Source organism: Mus caroli, chromosome 6 (assembly GCF_900094665.2).
Source record: "Mus caroli chromosome 6, CAROLI_EIJ_v1.1, whole genome shotgun sequence".
Taxonomy (NCBI): Eukaryota; Metazoa; Chordata; class Mammalia; order Rodentia; family Muridae; genus Mus; species Mus caroli.
The window spans coordinates 57,178,294-57,190,585 of NC_034575.1; the positions used below are offsets into that span (position 1 = coordinate 57,178,294).

Genomic DNA, 12,292 nt, shown 5'->3' on the forward strand with positions numbered 1-12,292 from the left:
CTTTAGCTTTTCCCTTGTCAAGGACCACCCTCACTTTGAAGAGGGGTATCTGAGAAAAGGTATGTATTAGAGTGATGGAACAAATGATTTGAACAAAAAGTGGGTCTCAGCTGAGGGTCTATTTTCTGCTCTAGATGGCTCTGTAGACAGCTCTCTGTAGATAGTTGTTGGCTCTGTAATCCCTGCAAGAAAAGTTTCTAATTGAAACCTCTCTCTCTCTCTCTCTCTCTCTCTCTCTCTCTCTCTCTCTCTCTCTCTCTCACTTGCTCGCTCGCTTTTTTTCCTTGAGACAGACCTCTCTTGCTAAAAAAGTTCTAAACACTGTCTGGATAGCTTATAGATTTTTTAGCCAATGTCAGAAAAGCTGCTATAAAAAATTCTTCCTGTTAGAAAAATTCTAAAATTAATTCATGAGTGTTCTGGTCAAAATCAGAAAGTCACAAAACATTGTAAAAGAGCTGTATTCACTCTTCAGACAGTCTGCTCTAGATAGCTGCTTGAAAACATTCTAAAAGAGCCATGTTAGCTTTCTAAGTAATTCTTGGGATTTCTGACCAAGGCCAGAAATCCTGTTAAAAAAATTCTCAGAGATATAAAAAAAAATTCTGAAAGAGCTGTGTTGACTCTTTATGGATTTCCCAACCAAACTAGAAATCCTGTTAGAAAGAAAAAAATATCTTGATGATCTGTGTTCACTCTTCAGAGATCTCCAGACAGCTCAGGTCTTACTAGAATAAAGCATCTAAAAATAACTGCTATTGCTCTCTGCTAGCTCATCTCATGTAGACCAAACTTCCAGTCTTTTAGTTACATTTGCATTCTTTGAGGCTGGTTCCTTTTTATTGTAGCCATTTTGTATTCAGTCTCCATTTTGTTCATCAGGAAAAATTAAGTTCAAATTCTCAGACTCTCTTTCCAGAAGTAATTATTCATAGCTAATACTGAAGGATTCTAATAATAGGTCAAAAATTTATGGATGAATTATTTATATTTTGAAATTACTCTGTTCACCACTGGCCCTCTACCCCTGTATGTCACCCAGAGCCAATTAGTTTAAAGATTTGCTGATAATAATTTGTGTAGTTAGCCAAAATATTATACCCCTTCACTGCTTGCTTTTAAACTTTTGAACCTAGTTTTCCTATAAAAAGCCTACAATGACACCAGACTAGTAAGACAATTAGGCTTCCAAGTCCTTTTTGGGGTCCTGAATGTTGTATATCAAAATGTGCATAAAATAAAATATTCTTGCTGAGATTGCTGGTTGTATGGTTTGTGTGGTGATTCTTGAACCCCAATAAATTCAGTCATTTATTCTAGGTTCCCTCTTGACAATCATCCAATGAACCAGCATTCCATGGCCTTAGTCCCTTGACTCTTAGGAAAAGGACAAGTATATTCTTTTTAACCATTGCAAAAGAATTCAAAGATCTGCCTGGCTTTGTCAGCTTAGCTGGGTCAGATCTTGCCCTTCAGTTGCTACTCCCTAAATCTCTGCATCTTCTTCCTTACTATCTATCTGACCAGCTGGTTCATAATGCAGTTGCCTCTGTTTTTCCAGACCCAGGAAGCCCCTACTATAATTTATATTGCATCCTTATATTTTATATAATTGAGGAATTATATATATTTTAACCCATATCTTCAGAGTTCTGTCCTGCAGCCTTAAGTGCTGTTCTGAAAGTCCCAGCATATTACCATTTTTCTGAGACATTAGTTATACCCTGGTCTCCTGGACTTCTTCTGACTGTGATTATCATGGAGTCATTAACCTTGACTGAGAGCACATAACTTGAAGGAGATACATGAAAATGAGTACATTATTTTACAACAAGCCTTACACCCACAGCAACTATCAACCTTCATGGAATTCCATGTCTTGATGGCTTTGTTCCTTACATAGGCAAACAGGACTTGGAAGCTCTTGTAGCACTCTAGGCTCTGGGTGAGTCCACTCCACTGTTGGTACTGTTCTTGGTGATCATTCCACAGTAATGGAATGTTTAATTCCCTGGACTCTTCCACTGTAATTAGGCTTTACCATTAGACTCTTTAAATGGTGCCAAGCTTCAACTAATTTGCTTTTGTCCTAAGCTGTCAATTCCAAATGAGGCTGTACCTTCACCAATGGCCTTCCCTGGCTTTTCATTTACCAAACTACAGCTGCAATCCATGACTCCTTCGTACCTTAAAAATCAGAACCACCTTGGTAATTCTTACACATTACCAAGTCCAATAACAACATGAGTTAAAACCTAGGCAATCTCTGGAACACATCTTTTTTGTACTCTCAGAAAACACTTCTCAGAAGATTTCACCTCAGTGCTGGTAGTCTCTTCTTAATCACAGCAAATTTCTTAGTTCTAGCTAAACAGCATCAATTGTCCCATTGTCCCTTCTATTCTTGACTAAAGCTAGAGCTGCATGGCTTCTGAGTTTTGTTGCTTGCTGAATCTGGAACTCCTTTACTGCCTAAGTGTGATTATATCTGCCAAGGACCAGCCTCAGCTTGGTTGGGAGTCCTGAACAATGGGTGTTTCAGGAAACAAAAAACAACTTGAAGTTAATTATGGCATACAAGCCAACAGCCTTGAAGTCTGCTTGAGATGGCTTCCTGGACATCTCTCTGTAGATAGCTTTTGACTGTGGTCTGTTTGAAACAACTCACTGCTAGTTGACAGTTCCCTATGTAAGATAGCTCTCCATTAAAGACAGTTTTCTCAGGCTAGAAGAAATTTAAGAGTTCTTCGGACAGCTCATAGGTTCTCTGACCCAAGTCATTTTAGGAAAATTCTAAAAGAGTTGTGTTCACTCTCCAAGCAGTTCTCTCTGCCTAGATTTCTCTCTTTTGGACTAATGCTGGTCTTTTTTTTTTTTCATATCAATTCAGTCATTTATTTACTCCACGGTCTCTTTTGATTATCCCACAAATCAGCATTATATGACAAAAGTCCCTTTATTCTTTGAAAAAGGTGGCAAGTACTTAAAAAAAAAACAGAAACAAAAACAAAAACAACAACAACAACAAAAATAACAACAACAACAACAAAACATGAGAAATGAATTCAGAGATGTGCTGGTTTTTGCAACTACAGAAAATAAACTAGCCAGGTGAGATTTCATTTTCAGATTGCCATGCCTACCATGCCTTTGTCTACATTTTCTCTGTTCCAGACTGACTTTGAACTCAGGAATCTGCCTACCTTTGTAAACATGAACAACAAACTTAGCAGGGTAGGATCTTGCACTGTGATCATCATTGCCCAAATCTCTTTTCTTTTTCTTTAATATCTTTCTTACACAATAGCTTGAAGGGTCCAGTTTAACATTACAAACTACATTTTGCTTTCAGACTCCAGTTTATGATTTATTTGCCCTCTAAATGAACTTAGCTAACAGACAGCCCCAAACTTGTTCCAGGACCCATGTCACCATGGTAACAATCACAATTCCTCTGGGCAAATAGCCATTCCTCTCCTAGCAACAACAAATCAATTCTTAAGGGAAAAGTAGCCAATGTGTAAAGTAGATTGATTAAGCTAGCAAATATTGTTCATACCAAGTCGAAATAATTACTAGCCAATAGAAATGCACCAAGCAAATGTCAACCAATCATTATACTTCCAAGACAGAAATCCCCTCACCCTGCTACCATGATAGATTGTACCAGCTCAGCACATTCCACACTTTCTACTGTGCTCAAGAGGTTGGAGGGGCTAAGCTCAAACTTGAATAAAGACTCTGCTTTTTGCATATTAATTGGACTCCTGGTGGTCCCTGAAGGGAACTCAGAGTCTGGACATAGCATGGCTCATAGTAAAGCTGCCTCTGTTCTTTTAGGTTCATGAAGCCTCTCATATAATTGATATTGCACCTTTACATTTTGCATAGTTGAGAAATAATATATAAGATAGATAGATAGATAGATAGATAGATAGATAGATAGATAGTGTGTGTATAGATATATATGATGTATATATTTGAACTCATGTTTTCAGAGTTCTTTTCCACAGCCTTAAGAGCTTTCTGAAGTACTCAGAATTTACCATTTTGCTAATGATATTAGACACACCCCTGCCTCCTAGTCGTATTCTACCTCTAATTATCATGGAGTCATTGACCTTGGCAGAGAGAACATTTCCCTGAAGGAGGAATATAAAATAAAATATACAAATAAGCTTTATGCCTTGCAACTGTCAACACTTATGGAGGCCCACTTCCTGCTGATTCTGTTCCAGGGACAGGAACTATGTTATGCCATTCCTTGAGCGGCAATGGTGGACTCAGCAAATTTCCTGGAAATTGCTTTATAGATTAACCTTGAACTTAGAGCTCTGCCAGACTCTGTCTCCTGAATGCCTAGATTATATTACTCAGTACAGGAGTACGCCAGGGCCAAGAAGTGGGAGTGGGTAGGTAGGGGAGTAGGGGGGGAGGGTCTGGGGGACTTTTGGGATAGCATTTGAAATGTAAATGAAGAAAATACCTAATAAAAAAAAAACAATACCACCATGCCTGGACTTAAACTTTTCTTTACCTGGAACTTGCTTTGTACCAGGCTTGCCTGGAACTTAGAAATCAGTTTTCCTCTGTCTTCTTCCTCTGTCAATACCTGGACCTAAAGTTTTCACTATAGGTCTCAATCAATGTGAAAATTGAGAATAGATATCACAGTCCAACCCTTGTCAATTTGACACATAGTCATATCTCTTTATGTCTAAATGAAGACAATAACTAGGTCATAATAAGGCATAATGTGATATAACTCTCCCTTGTACAATTGCAAATACTCAAGTTTAGCTGGGTGGGATTTTGCTCTGTGGTTACCCCCTTAACTCTATTTAATATTCATGAACACATTTGGTTTCATCAAACTTCCGGTGTCCCTTTATTCTTTGAACCATACATTTTGTTTTTTTCATCTTTTTACTTGCTATGTTTGATCAACATGCTCTTCATAAGAGTAAACCAGAGGACAAACTCTATGCTACATTTTTTGAGACTTCCTTTGTCAATGCAGTTACTATAAATCTCTTTACCTTAGCCTCAGGCATGTTCTTTGGACAAGAACAAAAAGAAGCAATATTCTTTACCAAAACATCATAAGAACAATCTCCAGAGTTCAAATTACCCTCAGCAACAATGGCTTCCATATTCCTACTAGGGTGCCCCATTAAATCCCACTTAAAGAATTCTGTGGCTTTTCAAATTCAAAGTCCCAAAATCCACATTCCTCCAAACAAAAACATGGTCACATTTATCATAGCAATGCCCCAATTTCTGGTACCATCATGACTAAGTCAACTATTATAAAGGGCAACATTTAATTGGGGCTGGCTTATTGTTTCCGAGGTTCTGTCCATTATCATAAGGTGAGAAGCATGGCAGTATTTAGGCAGACAATGTGTTGTAGAAGGAGCTGATAGATCTACATCCTGATCCAAATGTAGCCAGGAGAAGGCTGACTCTTGTACACTGGTCAGAGCTTGAGTTCTAGGAGACTTCAAAACCCACCTATACACTGACACACTTCCTCCAACAAAGCCTCACCTGCAAAGAGTAGCACTTCTATGGGCCAAGCATATTCAAACCATCACACACAGTCTATCCCTCTTTCCATACATCTTCACTTGGCAAATGTTCATTTCAATGAGTCATAGTCCTGGTTTGAGATCTCTGGCTTCTGTAACACCATCAATATTATATCCTCACTGGGAGTCCTCCTGATTATTCTGTTGTTGCCTTGTGTCATGGAGTTCCTACAGCTTTGGATCAACAGTACTGGCCCTTTCACAAATCCTAATTGTTTGCAATGATACAGATTTTGAGGAGGGCTACTGAGATCCTTGAATCTGGGTCTACGTGGTAGCTGGGATGTTCACCAAAAGGCTCTCTTTTTCTTCACCAATAGGACAAGCTCCCTAACACTGCTCCAATTAAGCCACCCAATGCTGCTCTCCTATTCTCCTACTCTAAGAGCAGGCTTATCCATACCCTTGCCTCCAAAGCAAGCTCCATTGTGCTTCCCAGTCAAGGAGAAGACCCACTCTCCCAAGTACTGCAGCAAGAGTGCGATTGAGCCAGCTAAGCTGTTCTCATACCCTAACTCATACCTTCACCATCAAGGCCAGCTTCATTGTGTTGCCCAGGTGAGGTACAGGGCTGACTCTCCAGATTGCTACAGCTGGCAAGGGGCAGGGCCAACTCTCCTCCTAGGGTGATATTTTTATGTGATTTAAGATTGTGGAGAAATTTCATTCTTCTGTTAAGAGATATTCATTTTTTCAGTGGCATTTATTAAAGAGATTAATCATCACTGTTCTTAGAAGCTTTGTGAATTGGCTGCCCATGAGCAAGTTATATCTGTGTTTTCTGCTGTCTGTTTTGGTGCCTTTTTCTTGACTTCACTCCTATCCTTCTTTGGTTACTGTGGATTTGTACTTAGGTGTTGAGATCAGGTAGTGTGCTGTCTCACATTTTGCATATTATTAGGCAAGTACATCAGTCAAATCTTGTTACACCCACCAATATTTCCAAAAGAAGGCTGAAGCAGAAAATGGTCAACTCAAAAACTTATAGTGTGAGTTCAAATCAGTCTTGGATGCTAACTGATAACCTGCTTCAAAGTACAATATAAAGTATAGCAGAAGAAAAGATATAGCTCAGTGGCAGAGTATGTGTCTAACATTCATGAGATTCAACATGGATCTAAAATAAGAAGTTGCTTCTTATAGATTTTAAATGTTTTCTCACCACCAGGGGAAGATTTTGGGTTTCTATAGGCCTTGCATTGAATGCCTTTATTGCTTTAAGCTGTGTATAGTTTAATGTTATGAATTCCCCAAAATTCATCAGCATGCAATTTATTTCACAGTTTTTCCTTTTCAAAATTTTCACTGCATTTAAGTATTCAATGTAAAACCACTAAGTTGGTTAATATTATTTCTACGTATTTTAGTACTTTATAACTACTGTTGATAGGTTGATTTCTATTTCAACCTGTAACTTTAAGTGAACACAAAGATACTTGAGACTTCCTAAGCAGACCAGAATTTCTAAGTAATGTCTGTGGTAAGTAGTCCCTAGAAGCAATTGCTGCTCCTATTGCTAAAATTACCATGGAAACATGGGAAATTTTGTGTTTATAATGTACAAGGCTTTGAGATTTTCAAACCTTTGAATTCTTGGCCTGTTTTTTTTTTTTTAATGATGGAGATTAAATTACCTATGAGAAAGCATAACTGGTTTAATAAAACTGAATCTGTGACTCATGTTAAGTCAGTTTTTGCTCTTCACAATAGTAGGTTACCAAATAATGTCATGACTCTGAATATCATAAAGAAATAGAATACTTCCTTCAAGTGGAAGGTGAAAGAATCTGATGCATACTCAGAAATGTCACTGGATTTCCTCTGTATTCATCCATGATGATCACACACTTGCACTAGTCACAGTCTGAATGGGAAGAATATGAAGAAGACTAAATCATCTGAGGATAGTAGGAGCCTCAAGTATCATAATGAAGAAAAAAGGATAGGAGAATCCAGAATAGATGTTAGAGGACAAAGGACTACAATTAGTTGCAGCCTCATTTTAACAAATATAAATACTATGTATACTTATCCCATTAGCAAAGTTCCATTGATTATCCTTATTTAGAAATCATTAATAAACATCACTTTGAAGAAAGATTTGGGGTTGAAAGTTTGGGGGTGGTTTGGTGTCACTATCACTCCACTGCAGTTCCTATCTGGCTACAGGTGGTAAGTTCTTCAGGTTCCCTATCCTCAATGTAGTGAGTCTCAGCTAAGGTCACCTTCATTGATTTTTGGGTGCCTTGCTTGTCTTAGGCTCTGTCTTGTCTTTGAGATGCCCTGTAACTTCTCACCCTTGTCAGTTGCAGATTTCCATTCCTTTTCATGGCCCTCTAGTCATCTCTCCTGTCCTTCCCCACTCCTGATGCTAAAGTGTCCATTACCTTCCCCATACCCCATTCCTCCCAGTTCCCTCCTTTGGTTTTCCTCTTATGACAGTTTTATTCCCCTTTATAAGTTAGAGTCAAGGTTTCTATTTTGGGTCTTCATTCTTGTTTTGCCTCTTGGTGTCTGAGGTGTATAACAAGATAGCTGTATTTTATGGTTAATATCTACTTATAACTCAGTGCATACCATGCATTTCCCTTTGGGACTGAGTTACCACACTCAGAATGATATTCTCAAGTTGCATCCATTTGTCTGCAAAATTCATAGTCTTAGTTTTTAATAGCTAAACAGTATTCTATTGTGTAGATGTACCACATTTTCCTTATCCATTTTTTTCAGTTAAATGATATCTAAGTTCTTTCCAGTTTGTGGAATTCCAAATAAAGCAGATATGAACATAGTTGAGTAAATATCTTTGTGAGATGCTGGAGCATCCTTTGGGTATATCCCCAGGAGTGGTATAAGTGGATTTTCAAGTAGAACTGTTCCCTGTTTTCTGAGAAAACACAAAATTGATTTCAAAAGTGGTTGTCTGAGTTTGCACTCCTACCAGCTATAGAGTAATATTCTTGTTCCACATATTCACCAGCATGTGCTATCTCTTGAGTTGTTCATCATAGCCATTCTGATGGGTATAATATAGAACCTCAGAGTTGTTTTGATTTGAAATTGATCCTATCTACAATTAATGCAGGGGGCAGAGACTGAGAGAATGTCTAATCAATAATCGGCCCAACTTGAGACCTGTCCCATGGCCTAGGACCAATCTCTAACACTATTAATGATACCTTGCTATGCTTGCAGATAAGAGCAGCATATTATCCTCTGAGAGGTTCCATCCAGTAGCTAACTCAGACAGATACAGACACCCAGAGCCAAACAGTGGATGGAGCTTTGGGATTCTTATGGAATAATAAGAGGAAGGATTATAGGTCCCAAAGCAGATAGTAACTCTACTAGAAGACCAATAGAGTCAACTAATTTGGAACCTTGAGGTTCTCAGAGTCTGAACCACAAACCAAAGAATATATGTAGGCTGAACATAGGCCTCCCTGCTCATATGTAGCAGATGTGAAGCTTGACCTTCATGTGGGTCCTGAACAACTGGAGCAGGGGCTATCCCAAAAGTTGCTACCTACTATATTACTCACATATGATCTTAGAGAATGCTGTGAAAGATGGAAGACCCTTATTGCCATGTAAGGACTGATCTTCTTCAGTCAGAAGGCAGAAACTGCTGGAAATCAAGATAAATTCAATCATGAGGATAGCAGACAATAGGAGCCTTGAATGGCTGTCCCCAGAAAAACTCCAAGAACAGTTTTCTGAGACTATTGCAGATATTTACAGACAACGATTAGATAAGGTTGGTGACCCCTATGGAAGAGTTAAAGGAAGGATTGAAGGAGCTGAGGGAATGGCAATCCCATAGGAAGACCAACAATTACAACTAATCATTTACATTTCAAATGATATCCCCTTCCCAATTACTCCTCTACAAATCTCCCATCCCTTTCCCCTCTCCCTCCTCCCATTTACCTCGATGAGGGTATTCTTCCACCCACTTCCACACTCCTGTTTCACTTCTCTAGCATCTCCCTATGCTGAAGCATCAAGACTCCACAGAACCAAGGGTTTCCCCTTCCATTGATGTCTGATAAGGCCATCCTCTGCTACTTATGTATCTGGAGCAATGGATTCCTCCATGTACTCTTGGTTGGTGTTTTAGTCTCTGGGAACTCTGGGTGGTCCAGTTAGTTGATATTGTTCTTCTTATAGGGTTGCAGTTCCCTTTCAGCTTCTTCAGTCCTTTCCCTCACTCTTTCACTGCAGCCCCCAGGAGCAGTCTAATGGTTGGCTGTGAGTATCTACAGATGTATTGGTCAGGTGCTGGTCGAACCTCTCAGGGAACAGCCATACCAGGCTCCTGTGAGAAAGTGCTTCTTAGCATCAGGAATAGTTTCAGAGTTTGGTGTCTGCAGATAGGATGGATCCCTAGGCAGGGAAGTCTCTTGGTGGCCTTTCTTTCAATCTTTGTTCTGTTTTTTGTTTGGTTGGTTGGTTTGTTTTGTTTTGTTTTTTTTTTTTTTGTTGTTGTTCGTGTCTTTCCTTTGAACAGGAACATTTCTGGATTAACACTTTTGAGATGGGTAGGTGGCTCTATCCCTCAACTTGGAGCTGTGCCTATCTACTGGAGGTGGTCTCTACAGGTTCTATCTCCCCTTTGTTCGCTTTTTTTTTTTTTTTTTTTTTTGTTCTAAAGTCATTCTCATTGGCAGGCTCTTGCTTCCCTGGAGTCTGGGTATGTGGAATATTGTAAATGTAACATAAAGAAAAAGACAATCTGAATTATGTACTAGGAGCAATGTGAAAATACAAGTGAAGAAGAAACATGATAGAATGAGAAGATAATGTAAACGGCAAAAGGGAAGGATAAAATATGATTGTAAATGTGTCTAACATATTGTGAGATCCAAACAAATTAGAACTAGATGGGTAGTTAGAAGACTCAAGGGATTGAAGAAAAATTAAAGTTGAAAAATATTTTCATAGATTCCACTTGACTTTGAGTATAGTTTTCCATAAATTTTAAAGCTTCTGTGAAATATAACATATTATAGTTTTATACTGTAATATGGTATATTATACTGTATTGTCTATGCATATATATAATATTAGTTCTAGATTATAATCAAGGAAAAGTATACAACTATATAACTTCTAAGACCTTATGTGCTTACACTTAAGTTTCTCATTTAGTATTTAGTGCTGTTTTAAGTTTTTCAACCTTTTTAATTGGGTTCTTTGTGAATTTTACATCATGCATTCCAATCCTTTCACTGCATGGATGACCTCTGTCCTTGCAAAGAAACCCTCTAAATAAAACAAAATAAAATAAAATAAAATATAATCTCATTTCTCTGTAAAGCTGCAGTGTATTATACAGTACACCATTCTGTACAAAGAGGTTCACTTGCAAATGTTCATTGTAATGATTCTTTGGTTTGTTTCAATGACTCTGGCTTCTGCTGTGATATCAATACCGGATCCTAACCAGGACTCATTTGCTCTTGCCCTGTGTCAGAGAAATCCTGCAGCTTTAGTTCTTCTGAATTGGCCACTTCAAGTGCTTTAGTAGTTCATAGATGGCATAGATGTAGGAGTGGGCTAACTCAAAGTACTGTGACTGACCCTGTGTGGTAGCTTAGTTTGTCTGCATGACAGCTCTCTTGCACATATGCCAACAGGGGAAACTCTTCTACTTTGCACAGGTAAGAGCCAGAACCAGGATTCCTGTCTGCTTCAGCTGGTAAGGGTCAAGATGGGCTCTATGAAGTCTATACCCTGAGGCTTTTTCACCTGCACATCACCCACCAAGACAGCTCTGCTGTGCTATCCAGGAGAGGTACAGATAGGGAATGGTAGGATTGCAAACTGGTACAACCACTCTGGAAATCAGTTTGGACGTTCCTCAGAAAATTGGACATAGAACTACCGGAATATACAGCAATACTACTCCTGGGTATATACCCAGTAGATGTTCCAACATGTAATAAGGACACATGATCGATCATCTTCATAGCAGCCTTATTTATAATAGCCAGAAGCTGGAAAGAACCCAGATGTCCCTCAACAGAGGGATGGATATAGAAAATGTGGTACATTTACACAATGGAGTACTATGGAACTATTAAAAATAATGAATTTATGAAATTCTTAGCAAATGGATGGATCTGGAGGATATAATCCTAAGTAAGGTAACCCAATAACAAAAGAACACACATGATATGCACTCACTGATAAGTGGATATTAGCCCTGAAGCTCAGAATACCCAAGAAAAATTTGCAAAACACATGAAACTCAAGAAGAATGAAGACCAAAGTAAGGATACATTGATCCTTCTTAGAAGGAGGAACAAAATACCCATGGATGGAGTTACAGAGACAAAATTCAGAGCAGAGACAGAAGGAATGACCATCTAGAGACTGCCCCACCTAGGAATGTATCCCATAAACCATCACAAGACCCAGACACTATTGTGGATGAAAACAAGAGCTGGCTGACAGGAGCCTAATAAATCTGTGTCCTGAGAAGCTCTGCCAGTGCCTGACAAATACAGAAGTGGATTCTCACAGCCATCCATTGGATGGAGCACAGAGTCCCCAGTGAAGGAGCTAGAGAAAGGACCCAAGGAGCTGAAGGGGTTTAAATCCCTATAGGAGGAACAACAATATGAACTAGCCAGTATCCAGAACTCCTTGGGGCTAAACCACCAATTACAAAAAACCAAAAAACCAAAAAAAAAAAA

At 38.8% G+C, this 12,292-nt stretch overlaps 1 non-coding gene across 1 annotated transcript; it reads right to left on the minus strand.

Moving 5' to 3' along the window:
• Positions 1-541: 541 nt before the first annotated feature.
• On the minus strand, positions 542-603 carry LOC115031362. Its single transcript, XR_003837003.1, has one exon. It is a non-coding gene; the product is annotated as a U7 small nuclear RNA (small nuclear RNA).
• Positions 604-12,292: the final 11,689 nt, after the last annotated feature.